We start from the raw sequence: 12,541 nt of genomic DNA, 5'->3' as shown, positions 1-12,541 counted from the left end.
AGCAATGCTCCAGATGGTGGCTGCTCCATTAGCCTAGATTACAAAACAATGCAGAGTGGAAACCCCTAGTTGTCCTGCCATAGAGATATAACCAAATGAACCAAAATGAGATCTTATTTTTGGCCAGTGAAATTTTGGAGTTGTTAGTGCAGCAAAGTCTGAGCTATCCTGACTAACACTGTAAGATTATCACTATCACTAACACTCTGATCCTCATTATAAACCTTTCCTTAACCTTGAGATCCTGACATTGACAAAAACTTTTTCTTAGGTTCCTATTGACTTCATCGGTAAAACTGGAACTTTCGAAATGGCAGTAATAAACAATGGGAGAAAAGAGGTGGCAAATGAGAGTGAGCCAGGAGACAGAAGAACTGGGTTCCTCTGCATCTATGCTGCACAGCCTTGAGCTAGCTACATCATCTCCCCAAACCCCAGTTTCCTCAACAATGAAACAAAAGATGATAGCAAGAGAACCTATATCACTGAATTGTTTTAGATGCTCGATAAATTCCCATCTAAGAAGGTATCTTCTCAATGGGTCCTTCCCTGCTACCATCTTAGCTTAGATTCCCCAAAAAAACAGAGCCTGAGGAAGATGCTTATGTGTACTTTATCGGAGATTGTGATTTCGGGGGTCAGAAGAGAGAGGAAAAGGGGCAAAGCAGGGCAGGTGGACTTACACAAGGATACGAAATAGCAATACAAAGTTGGTGACTGGTCACTTGATCCTATAGGACCAATGGAGAACTCTTTCAATAGGTCCCTTAGGACCCTCCATTTATGGAGGTGGGTGGAGGAGAAAGGAGGAAGCATGTATCTATCAGCTCCTCTCCCACATTGGTCAAAGGTTAGCCCCAGGGGGTGTTGAAGAAAGTAATCTAGAGGACACGACTGCTGGTTGAACTTCAAGCTGGACCTGGGCAATCAGAGGTCCTCATCCCCACCCTAGTTCCTTAAAAAGTATACTCTGCCTCTAGTTCTCAGAGTGGGAGCTGTTCCAAAGACACAGGCTTGAGAGGATAAGGTGTTGTTGAGACCATCTGGATGGTTTGTGTGACTGAACCCAGTTAAGGCCACTATAGGCTTTTAAAATTGGGCAGGCAGGTGTGGAGACCTACACATTTTGCCTCCATCCAAGATAGCCACATATGTAAGTTCCCTTATTTAACCTGCCACCTACCAATCTGGAATAACCTGCTTCTTTTCTTTGGTCTCTTTTTGCCCTGCAAATATGGGGGCGAGTTTGCAAACCAACAAGGGTTGTTAAGTAACCTGCACCTCTGGGTCAGGCATCCACAAGTCTGAGCACTGAGAGATGTGTCATACACCTTGTCATCAATAGGGCAGCCCTAGGACGGGAGACGAAAGGCAGGTGGTGCTACCAGGTTGCACCTGCATCAGGCTGACATCAGAGTCTGTATTCAAGAGACTTGAAGACAAAACAGGTGTCTAACCCACCATCTATTTAAAATTGCAAATACCCCACTCTGGAATTTCTTATCCTTCTACCCTGCTTATTTGTCTTCATTTTACTTATCACCATCCAATATACAACATCATTTGCTTTTTTAGTTCATTCTGTCTCCCCAATTAGGATGTCAACTACCTGATGGCAAGAAGTTTTCTTTTGTAACCTGCTGTATCTCAATAATTAGAACAATGTCTGGCATAGCATAGGTCCTCTATAAAAATTATTTTTTAACTATTTGTTTTGATATATCAAATGTATAGAAAATTCGCAAAGAAAAAAATAGTACAGAGAACATCCACATATACTTTAGTCAAATTTACCATTATTAACATTTTACATTTGTGCTCATGCTCGCTCACTCTCTCTTACACACACACAGACACACACATATTCTGAACCATTTGAGAATAATATGTAAACATCACGGTTATTCTGTATGTTAGTAAATTGAACACCAATAAAAAATTAAAAAAATAAATAAATAAACATCACGTTCATTTGCTTTCAAATACTTAAAACATGTACTTTCCAAGAATAAGGACATGCTATAACATAACAGGACAATGATCAAAAACAAGAAACTTAACATGCTGATGAATATACGTTTCATATACAAATCTTGTCAATGATCCCAATAATGTCTCTTATAGCAAAATTTTTTCCTAATTGGAGATTCAGTCCATCATCACACACTGTGCTTATTAGAAATGTCTCCTAAGTCTTTTTAATTTTATAATAGTTGCTTAGCCTTCCTTTGCCTTTTCTAACGGTGACATTTTTGAAGACCATAGGCTTGCTTTTTAAATTTATTTATTTATTCATGAGAGACACAGAGAGAGAGGCAGAGACATAGGCAGAGGGAGAAGCAGGCTTCCTGTGAGGAGCCACCCAATTGCCCCTATATGCTTGTTATTTTGTAGAAAGATCCCTCAATTTAGATTTGCTTGATGCTTTGTCATTAGATGTCTGATGATAAAGAATACATGAGGGTGCCTGGGTGGCTCAGTCAGTTAGGCATCTGCCTTTGGCTCAGGTCATGACCCCCAGGTCCTGGGATCAAGTCCCTCATCAGGCTCCCCGCTCAGCAGGGAGTCTGCTTGTCCCTCTCTCTCTGTCTCTCCCCCCTGTTCATTCTCTCTTCCTCACACACTGTCTCTCAAAAGGATAAATAAAATCTTTTTTAAAAATATACATGAATAAATTATTACTATCAAACATGATTGTTTTCAAAACATCTTATCCATTCCCACCAATTTGATATTTTAGTCATACTAAATTATGAATTCAGTTGCTGTAACATCTCACATTCTTAACTTACTTTTTCACATTCTTATCTTACCTTACAAAAAAGAACCAAATAAAAGTTCCTAGAATTGAAAGTGCAATAACAGAAATAAAACAATTCACTAGGAAGAGGTTCAATAGAAGTTTTAATCATATAGAAGAAAGAATCAACAAACTTGAAGATAGATCAATTGAGAATATCAAGTCTGAAGGAAAAAAAGAATAAAGAAAATTGAATCTATTTACAATTTCAGAGACCTGTAGACACCATCAAGCATACCAACATATAATGACAGTCACAGAAAAAGAACAAAAAGGACAAAAAAGAATATTTAAAGAAATAATGACCTCCAACTTCCCCAAATGTGAAGAAAAACATTACACATCCAAGAAGTCCAAGTGGGGTAAAGTCAAAGAGATCCATATCAACAGAACATAATCAAGCAGTTGAAAATATAAAGACAAAGAGAGAATCTTGAAAGCAGCAAGAGAGAAGTAACTTATCACCTACAAGTGATCCTCAATAAGATTAAGAGCTAAATTTCATCAGAACCATGGAGGCCAGAAGGTAATAGGGTTATGTATTCAAAGTTGTTGAAACAGAAAACTACCAACCAAGAATTCTACAGCCAGAAAATTATTTATCAAAAGTGAAGGAGAAATTAAGACATTACTAAATAAATAAAAATTGAGGGAATTTGTTACTAGCAGACCTGAAATGTAAGAAATTCTTAAAAAATAAAAATAAAAAATTAAAATTAAAAAAATTTTAGAGTAAAAAAAATTTTTAAGTAAAAAAAATTAAAATTAAAATTAAAATAAATAAACAAAAAGAAATTCTAAAGGTAGGCTAAAACTGGAAGGACACAGGTAGTAACTTATATCCACATGAAGAAAGAGCATCAATAAAAATCACTAAATGAGTGGAAGATACAGCATAAATGTATATTTTGTTTGTGACTTTTTTCCTCCCACCTGATCTAAAAGGCAACTACATAAACTAATAATTCTAAATATGTATTGATGGGAATGTAAAACATAAAGATATAATTTGTATGAAAATAATAGCACAAAGGAGGGGGTAAGAGAGGTACATAAGGTTTTATATACTATTGAAATTAATTTGGTATTAATTTGAACCGAGTTTGTTATAAACTAAAATCTAATTAAAATCCACTGGTCAAGCGTTAAGAAAATAACAAAAATATAATATAATAAATGACAAGGGAATTTAAATTCTACACTAGAAAATATCTTTAAAAGGAAGGCAGTAATATAGGAATTGAGGAATTGTGAGGCAAAAGGCAAGAGGCAAGAGGCAAAAGACATAGAGAAAGCAAATAGCAGAACGGGAGATGTCTTACCTTACCAATAATTACATTAAACATAAATGGATTAAGCATTCTAATTAAAAGATGGCATTGACTGGGAGGTTGGATAAAAACACATGATCCAACTATATGCTGTCTACAAGAGACACACCTTATAGCTACAAAGATACAAATAGATTTCAAGTAAAAGAATGGAAAACATACCATGCAAATAGTAACTAAAAGAAAGTTGTAGCGGCTATACTAATATCTGACAAAATAGATTTTTTAAGTAAAAAATTGTTACTTGCAGCAAAGAAGGAGGTTTTAGAATGATAAAAGTGTCAATCCATTAAGAAGATATAATAATCATGAATATATATGCACCTTACCATGGAGCCCTAAAATAAATGAAACAAAAGCTGTCAGAAATCAGAGAAGAAACAGATAATTCAACAATAATAGTTGGAGACTTCAGTACTTTATTTTTAATAGTGACAACTACACAGAGGATGAACAAGGAAATAGAAAATATAATTTTAAAATATAATGAACTCTTTTTAAAAAAATATTTTATTTATTTCTTTATTTGAGGGAGAAAGAGAGTGAGCACAAGTAGGGGACATGGGGAGAGAGAGAGAGACAGACAGACAGACAGAAGCAGGGTCCCCACTGAGCAGAGACCCTGACATGGGGCTCGATCCCAGGACCCTGAGATCATGACCTGAGCCAAAGGCAGATGTTTAACTGACTGAGCCACCCAGGCACCTCTAAATAAAGAACTCGTAAAACCACAATTTAAAAAAATTTTAAAGACAATTAAAATAAAAATTTTAATAACAAATGTTGGTAAGGTTGTGGAGAAACTGGAACCTTTGTGCACAGCTGGTGGATGCAGCTTTTTTGGGAAACATTCTGACAATTTCTCAAAAAGTTAAACCCAGATTTATCATATAACCCAGTAATTCTACTCCTAGATATATACCCAAGAGAATTAAGAATGAATGTTCACCTAAAATTTGTTCATGAATGTTCATAGCAGTATAATTCATAACAGCCTAAAAGTCAAAACAACCCAAATGTCCATCAACTGATGAATCAATAATACAAATGTGGTCTATCCATATAACAGAATATTGTCCAGCCACAAAAGGAGTGAAGTAAGGATACATTACAACATAGATAAACCTAAAACATTATGCTAAATGAAAGAAACCAAATGCAAAAGGCCACCTATTATATGATTCCATTTATATGAAATATACAGGATAGGCAAATCCAAAAAGACAGAAGTGAATAGTTGTCAGTGGCTAGGGGCAGGGGAATAAAGAATGAGGGCTAATTGAATGTGGTTTCTTTTTGAAATGATGAAAATATTCTAGAATTAGACAGTGGTGATGGTTGCACAGACTTGTGAATATACTAAAAAAACTCTAAGCTGTTCGCTTTAAAAGGGGATTTTATATTTTGTGAGTTATGGCTCAAGAAAAAAAAGTTCAAAAGAAAATTTCAAAATGAGATTAGCTATCTGGAGATATTAATAACTTAGCCAAAGTATTACTATAAAATTTAGAGTATGTCCTAAATCTCAATTTAATTAAGCAAAATGAATCCAAAGTTAACTAACTTAACACCAAATAGAAAACAAGTCCTCAGAATATAAAGGTAGACACCTAGGGACACTTGGGTGGCTTAGTCTATTAAGCATCTGACCCTTGATCTCAGAGTCATGAGTTCAAGCCCTGCATTGGGCTCATGCCCAGCATGGAGCCTACTTAAAAAATATATACATATATAATATATATTACATATATGTATATACGTATATATTTTTATATGTTATTTTTAACATATATATAACATACATATTATGTTATATATTATTATATATGTAATATGACATATTACATATATACATATTATTTGTGTGTATGTATATATTTAAAGGTAGGTAGGTTGATATATATTTATATATATATATAAAGGTAGACGTCTATATAAATTCTTGAAAAACAAAAAGAATCAAATGGCAAAAATTTGTCATTGTTCAACCTTCCCCATCATGGGGAAATGCTGCACCTATGGGAATATTTCTGTAAGAAAAAGGTATACCACATAGTCTTATGGAGATGATTTTCCAAATCCTATCATGGACCAGATGAACCATCATTAAAGCCCTTAATCTCTCTTTACTCGTGTTCTGTGTTCTTCAGACAACTTTCTCATTGTTATTAGGCTCCTCAGGTATATCCTTACCAAAAAAAAAAAAAAAAAAACACACACAGACACGCACACACACAAAAAAGCATATTGAATCAAAGACAAAAGAGTTTGAACCATTAAAATTTTATATTTTCATCTTAATACCAAAATTAACAAGATGATTCATCATTAGGCCAACCTGATACAATAGTGTACAAGAGTCAACTATCAAAGAATTGAAGAGTGTCTGGAGTCAGGCCAAACCCAATGGTCCACATTGAGAAGTCAGCTGGTCATGAGGGGCGGCAGCACTTACAGGAGAGGATGGGCGGTGAGTAATTCTGCAGCTATGCATGACCAGCGACCTCTGGTTTACACACAATACCTTTATTGAATTCCATTTGCCCTCCCTTTGAATTTAGCTAAGTCTTTTTGAAAATGCCATCTTGTCCCAGCCGTGTGAGGATAGGTCTTGTTTATGCTGGGGGTAGGATGCTCAGGGAGAAAGTCCCTGTGGCCATGGTGCTGACAATGGTCATCACAGCAGAGAACCCCAAGGAAAAAGTGAAATGCCCATGTTTCATGGGAGATTGTTCGGTCCTGCTGCCTATCACATCTCAATTCCCACAAGCCTTTCCCTCTGATACTTCCCACGCTAAGAATTTAGGGGTTTTGTGACTTGACTTACAGAAAGAGAGGATTCCCTTACAAGATCTCTACAGGAAACTCTGAGGGGCACCTGGGTGATTCAGTCGGTTAAGTGTCTGACTCTTGATTCCAGCTCACGTCATGAGTTCTGGGATGGAGTCCAAGTCAAGCTCCACACTCAGCGAAGAGTCTGCTTGTCCCTCTCCCTATATCTCTCCCCCCACTCGTGCTCACTCTCTCTCTCAAATCAATCAATCTATCTTTAAAAAAAGAAAAAAAGAAAGAGAAACTCTGAGAAGTGAATGTATCAGACTGGAAACTAGGTTGGGACTAGAGCAGCACCCTAGTCCAGACACCAGTCCAAACTGAGGGCAACGTCTTAAGAGGCTCAGATGTGGGCTAAGTAAGATCACCTGGGTGGAATGAGCTTGGGCCCCTGCATCTCTGCTGGAGAATGCGACCATGCAATAGGAAGACTCAATTCGGTTTTACCTTCATGAGAAATAAAACTTTATTATGTTAAGCATCTGCGATGTGGGGGTTCCTCTATGGCAGCAGCTCCCTTTACCTTACAGTCACTTTTATAAATGCCGTGAAACTAAAGTTGCCCTGAGAAGCTGAACAAGAAGGCGTGTAAGAACACTGCTTGCCGTGGCCTCACAGCTGAGTCTTCTACTCGGCATCCTCCCCAAGCTTCCACCCGTTCCCTTACCTTCTATTCATAGCTGACTTTCTTGGAATAGCAGTCTACATGTGTTTTCTCCATGTCCTCACCTCCCACTCGTTCCTCATTTTATACAATGTAGATCTTCCCCCCCCCATTTGTCTAGAATCACACCTATGACCCCCTTGCTGTTAAATCCAACCCAACACAATTCAGTCCTTATGGAGTGACTTTCAATATGCAACAACACGCAGACTTCAAGAAGTGTGATATTTATGTTTCTGACTCTAAAAATTAATATTTCTAAGCTTTCCTTTTCCACTGGGAAGGAAATCCAATCATAGCCATGATTAGGGTTCTCAGGTCTTGGGTCATGCAAGAATCAGAGGGGTTTTAGACATCCCAGAATGCTGGGGATGGGGTATTTGGTTCATACAAGTCCTAGGTGACATGCTTCTTGTCCAGCCAAGTCCACTTCCCTTGGGGATGAGTGTCACCCCTCCTTCTGTTTGTAGCTGGGCACACCAGGTGCTGTCTAGACTAAAAGATGAGTTACTCTTTAAGTAAACACTATGCCTGGCACCTGCCCCAGGGGTCCTAAGTGAGAAGGCCTTGGACTCCACTGCTCTCAGGATTCCTGGGCCTGGGTTCATTCCCCTACCCTTTAGAACATTCTTGCTGCCTGAGGCCCCCCCAATCATGCCCAATTCTGCAATCTCCTTGGAGCCCCTTCCTCTGCAAACAGTTCAACTTTCTCTGAGCCCCTAGAGGGGCTAAGGAATGCTTGATCTCCCAACTCAAAATCCCTGCTTGGACAATCGAAAGGCAATAATATCTCCCACTGACACACACTCATGAGTCAAAGCCTCAGTAGGTGATGCTGTGACACCTGCTTGCTTGAGCCTCGAAAGTCTCTCCTCTTTTGAATCCTGTGCACATTCTCTCGGAGTTTCCCTTCTTTCCCTGTGGTTATTCTTTCTCAGTCCTCTTTTATTCTTTTATAATTTTATTCTTAAAAGTACCTTGAGGGGCACCTGGGTGGCTCAGTCAGTTAAGCATCTGGCTCTTGGTTTCGGCTCAGGTCATAATCCCAGGGTCCTGTTGGGACTTGTCTGCTTGTCTCCCTCTCGTCTGCCCCTCCCTCACTCACACACTCCCTCTCTCAAATAAATAAACCTTTTAAAAAATTAAGATAAAAGTACCTCAAAAGATTATGTACTGTCCCTGTACATTTTTAAGTTGGTATCTTAAAAATGTTATCCTAAGTCTAAAGAGTCGCAAAGAATGGATTTTCCAGTACATTGTAAATCTCATTACTTTGAAATGACCCTGTTGTATCATTCTTTTAAATAAATCTAATGGAGTCTATGAAACACGGTGTTTGGTTATAATCCAGTATCATCCAGATTTTAAAATATTTGAGCAACCTCAAATATTTTTTTAACCTTTGACATCTTATATGGTTTTTTTTTTCTCCCTTTGATATCATCTTTCCCTTCCCACAGAATTTAATCTTAATATATTTTATATTTTACAGCCTTTTATTGATCACTCTTTTCTCTGGGAAAAAAAAAATTAAAATTTGCTGTGATTTCCCATAGCCACAAGTCTCTAAATGTTAAAAGTGTCTTCTGTGTTGAGTTGCCATTACAGTGATTACTGGTACATAATTGTTCAAAACAACATAAATACTATACATTTGATAAATAAAGATTAAACAGAAAACTTCTTCCCTAACTTTATTGAGGTATAATTTACATCCAAAAAAAAAAAACTTACCCACTTTAGGTGTACATATTGATAACCTGGGACAATTGTGTTCACTTATATAACTGACACCACAATCAAAATTAAGATATAAAACATTTCTTTTACTCCAAAACTTCCCTCTTGCTTCTTTGCAGACAGTCCTCAACTCTTATTCCTGACTCTAGGCAACCACTGATCTGCCTCTGTCACTACAGTTTTGCCCTAAGTAAGTTTTTATTGGGAATTATTGTGGCCTGAATGTCTGTGTCTCCCCCAAATTCACATGTGGAAATCCTAACTTCCCTATGTGATGGTATCAGGGGGGGGGGTGCCTTTGGGGGTGATTAGTCTGTAAGGGAATTTGTGGCTTTATAAAGAGACACCACAGAGTTCCCCTGCCCTTTCCACAGGTGAAGACCTAGGGAAACGATGCCATCTATGAAACCAGGAAGCAAGCTCTTATCCTACCAGAATCTGCCAGCATCTTGATCTTGGATTTCCTAATGCCCAGAACAGCAAGAAATAAAAATTCTGCTATTTATAAGCCTTTCAGTATGGTATTTTGTTATAGCAGCCTGAATTGACTAAGACAGAAATGCATCTCTTAATTTCTGGGACTGGAGATATATATATATATATCCCATCCAGTTTAGTCATCTGTTAGTAAATATTCCTGGTCTCTAGAATAAGACAAGGTGTACCATCAATTCTATTCCTATTTTTCATTTTTATAGATGTACGCTTTGAGAAACCTTACTAATAAATGGATGGAAAAGGAAGGTTTTTTTAGAGCAGTGGCTCTCAACTCTGAGCTCCTTTTGAGTTATGCCCCAAATAGATTGCCCAGAGCAATCCCTAATCACACACTCCTTGTGATGGCTTACGAGGGGACAGGTCAATAAGATCTGATTTCAATCCTGTCGCAGGCAGAGCTGGAGACCACCAGCTGGCAGAGGATCTGCTACTTGGCCACCAGAGTCATGGGCTTTCTCAGAGCCAGCACCAATATTTCCAGTTGCCCCTTTGTTTGCTTCCCCAGAGGTTCTTCCTCTCTAGGGTGATGCAACCTGGTGCTATGATGGGTGTGCCTCTCTTTTGGAAATGAGAAGAAAGGCAAGCATGAAAGGATGAGGGAGGAGACACTGAACTCCCTCCTCCATCCCATCACAGGTCAGCTCAGAAACAGAGCAAATGAGGAAAGATTAGAAATTGAAGCTGAGAATCTAGAAATGGACTCCCTTAAAACACCTATGTACACGTTACTCTCTTTGAAAGTCTTCACAAGGAGTGCTTTATCCCCGTTAAAGACCTCTGCCTTAAACAGCTAGTATTACCTTGGGTTCAGTCCCTGGTCTTTGGTGATTCTTACCTCTTTGGGTTCTATACACTCTGCTCCTTATGGGACCCAAGGTGCACCTTTAACTCCCCCCACCACAGACAGGGGGGTTACTGCCCAGCTTAGAACTCTGGCCTGAGTCTAAGAGCCACATATCCAACTGGCTGTTGGTACTTTCCACTCTCCTGACTCAGGTTTGACATGCTTTCTTATATGCACACTTATACTGTCCTAGACTTAGGGAGAAAAAATATTCAACTCTCATAAAATGAATTGGAAAACAAAGTAGTTAGCATTTTCCTATCACTTTACTATTCACAAGAACTTTCATCTCTATACATGTGTACATAGTATCGAGTCTATAAAGTATACATGTGACTTTTACAGTAAATGCTTATATTTTACAGATGAGGAAGCTAAGACTCTGACAGGTAGTGAGAAGTCAACTACATTCAGAAAAACATGCAAGAAATAGGATTTATTCTCTGCTGTGACTGAGTTGAAGAGTAGTTACTTAAATAAAGATCAAAAATCAACACAACCCTGTGCATACTAGGAGACAAACTACTGTTCATATAGATGATACAAAGGATAATTCCCCCCCGGTTTTAATAAAAAGTAGACTAGATTACAACCTATATGCAGACACTGTATCTTGTTTCCTTATGGAAATGTGAAAAAGTTAAAATTTGTTGACTGGGCAATAAATTAATTAACCCACAATACCTAAGACCCAAAACGATTTGATGAACAACCACTGCTGGTTTAAGGACTGTTCAGCCAGAAACAGGAGGTGAAATGTGTCACTTCCTTGGCTTCCTTCCAACAATTTAATTCTATACAAAAGAAAAAAAAAGTAAAGTTTACCCATTTTCTTATGAATTGTGTTTTTGACATAGCCCTTCACTGAATGTACATTTCCTGTCCTGAGTGAGGTGTTTGTGGATTGTGAGGGGGAAAAAACAATGTCTTACTCTCTTGAACAAGTGTTATTTGTAACAAACTCCAGGCAAAAGGGCATCTTGGGAATTCGGGTTCTCAAACAACCCAAACTACACAATTTTACATTCTCTTAAGATGATGGTCAAGAAGCAATCAACCAAATCTTTAAAAATGTTCTTTCCTCATCTTTTTTTTTCCCCTTGATTGTTTCCATCTCTCTTATCTTCAGGTCTTATTTATCATTTGTGCTGTTTATGTGTGTTGTCTTATCTTCATACATACATCAAAACTTTCAGTTTTGTCTCGTCACATTCATTACTCTTTATCTTCATGGCTTGTACATTTTTGGACTTTGGAGACATAATTCCAAGCTTTTATTGGTTGATAATGAACGAGGCCTACTCTATTACCATGTGTTGCATCTGGCAAAGACCTGCAAAGGTAAAAAATGTGGCTGGGCCAATGCACAAGGGTCTGCTGTGCTTTGATCAAAGGAATGGATACAATCACACATTTCAAACCCAGGAGAGAGATCGTGCCAGTGTGAGGAAAGGCCTAAGTTCCACACTGGGGTGTATTTGAGTCCTTTCAGATGGCTACAATAAAAATACCATGAACTGTGTGACTAAACTGATAAACATCTCTTTCTTGCAGTTCTGGAGTCTGGGAAGTCTCAGAGGAAGGCAGTGGCAGATGCAAGGGCCCGTAAAGGCCCACTTCCTGGTTCATGGACAGCTGTCTTCTTACTGTGCCCTCATATGGCAGAAGGGGCGAGGGAGCTCCCTGGGCTCCCATTCCTGACGGTTCCCCCCACCTTCACGACCCAATCACTTCACAAAGTCCTCACCTCCAAATCCCATCACCTTGAGGATTAGGTTTCAACGTATGAATTTTGTAGAGGACACAAACATTCAATCTACGAGAAGGTAGGA

General features: G+C 38.2%; 1 long non-coding RNA gene across 1 annotated transcript in view; it reads left to right on the top strand.

Annotated features, from left to right (window-relative positions):
- Window positions 1-1,923, top strand: part of LOC102152333 — a 104,378-nt gene extending 102,455 nt beyond the window's left edge. Inside the window, exon 7 of the long non-coding RNA XR_005355305.1 lies at window positions 272-1,923. This is a non-coding gene — a long non-coding RNA (uncharacterized LOC102152333). The remainder of the gene's footprint in view (window positions 1-271) is intronic.
- The last annotated feature ends 10,618 nt before the right edge of the window (window positions 1,924-12,541 follow it).

Source organism: Canis lupus, chromosome 2, assembly GCF_011100685.1.
Source record: "Canis lupus familiaris isolate Mischka breed German Shepherd chromosome 2, alternate assembly UU_Cfam_GSD_1.0, whole genome shotgun sequence".
Lineage (NCBI taxonomy): Eukaryota > Metazoa > Chordata > Mammalia > Carnivora > Canidae > Canis > Canis lupus.
The sequence above is the reverse complement of the archived record's forward strand: the minus strand, read 5'-3'. Positions and strand labels throughout refer to the sequence as shown.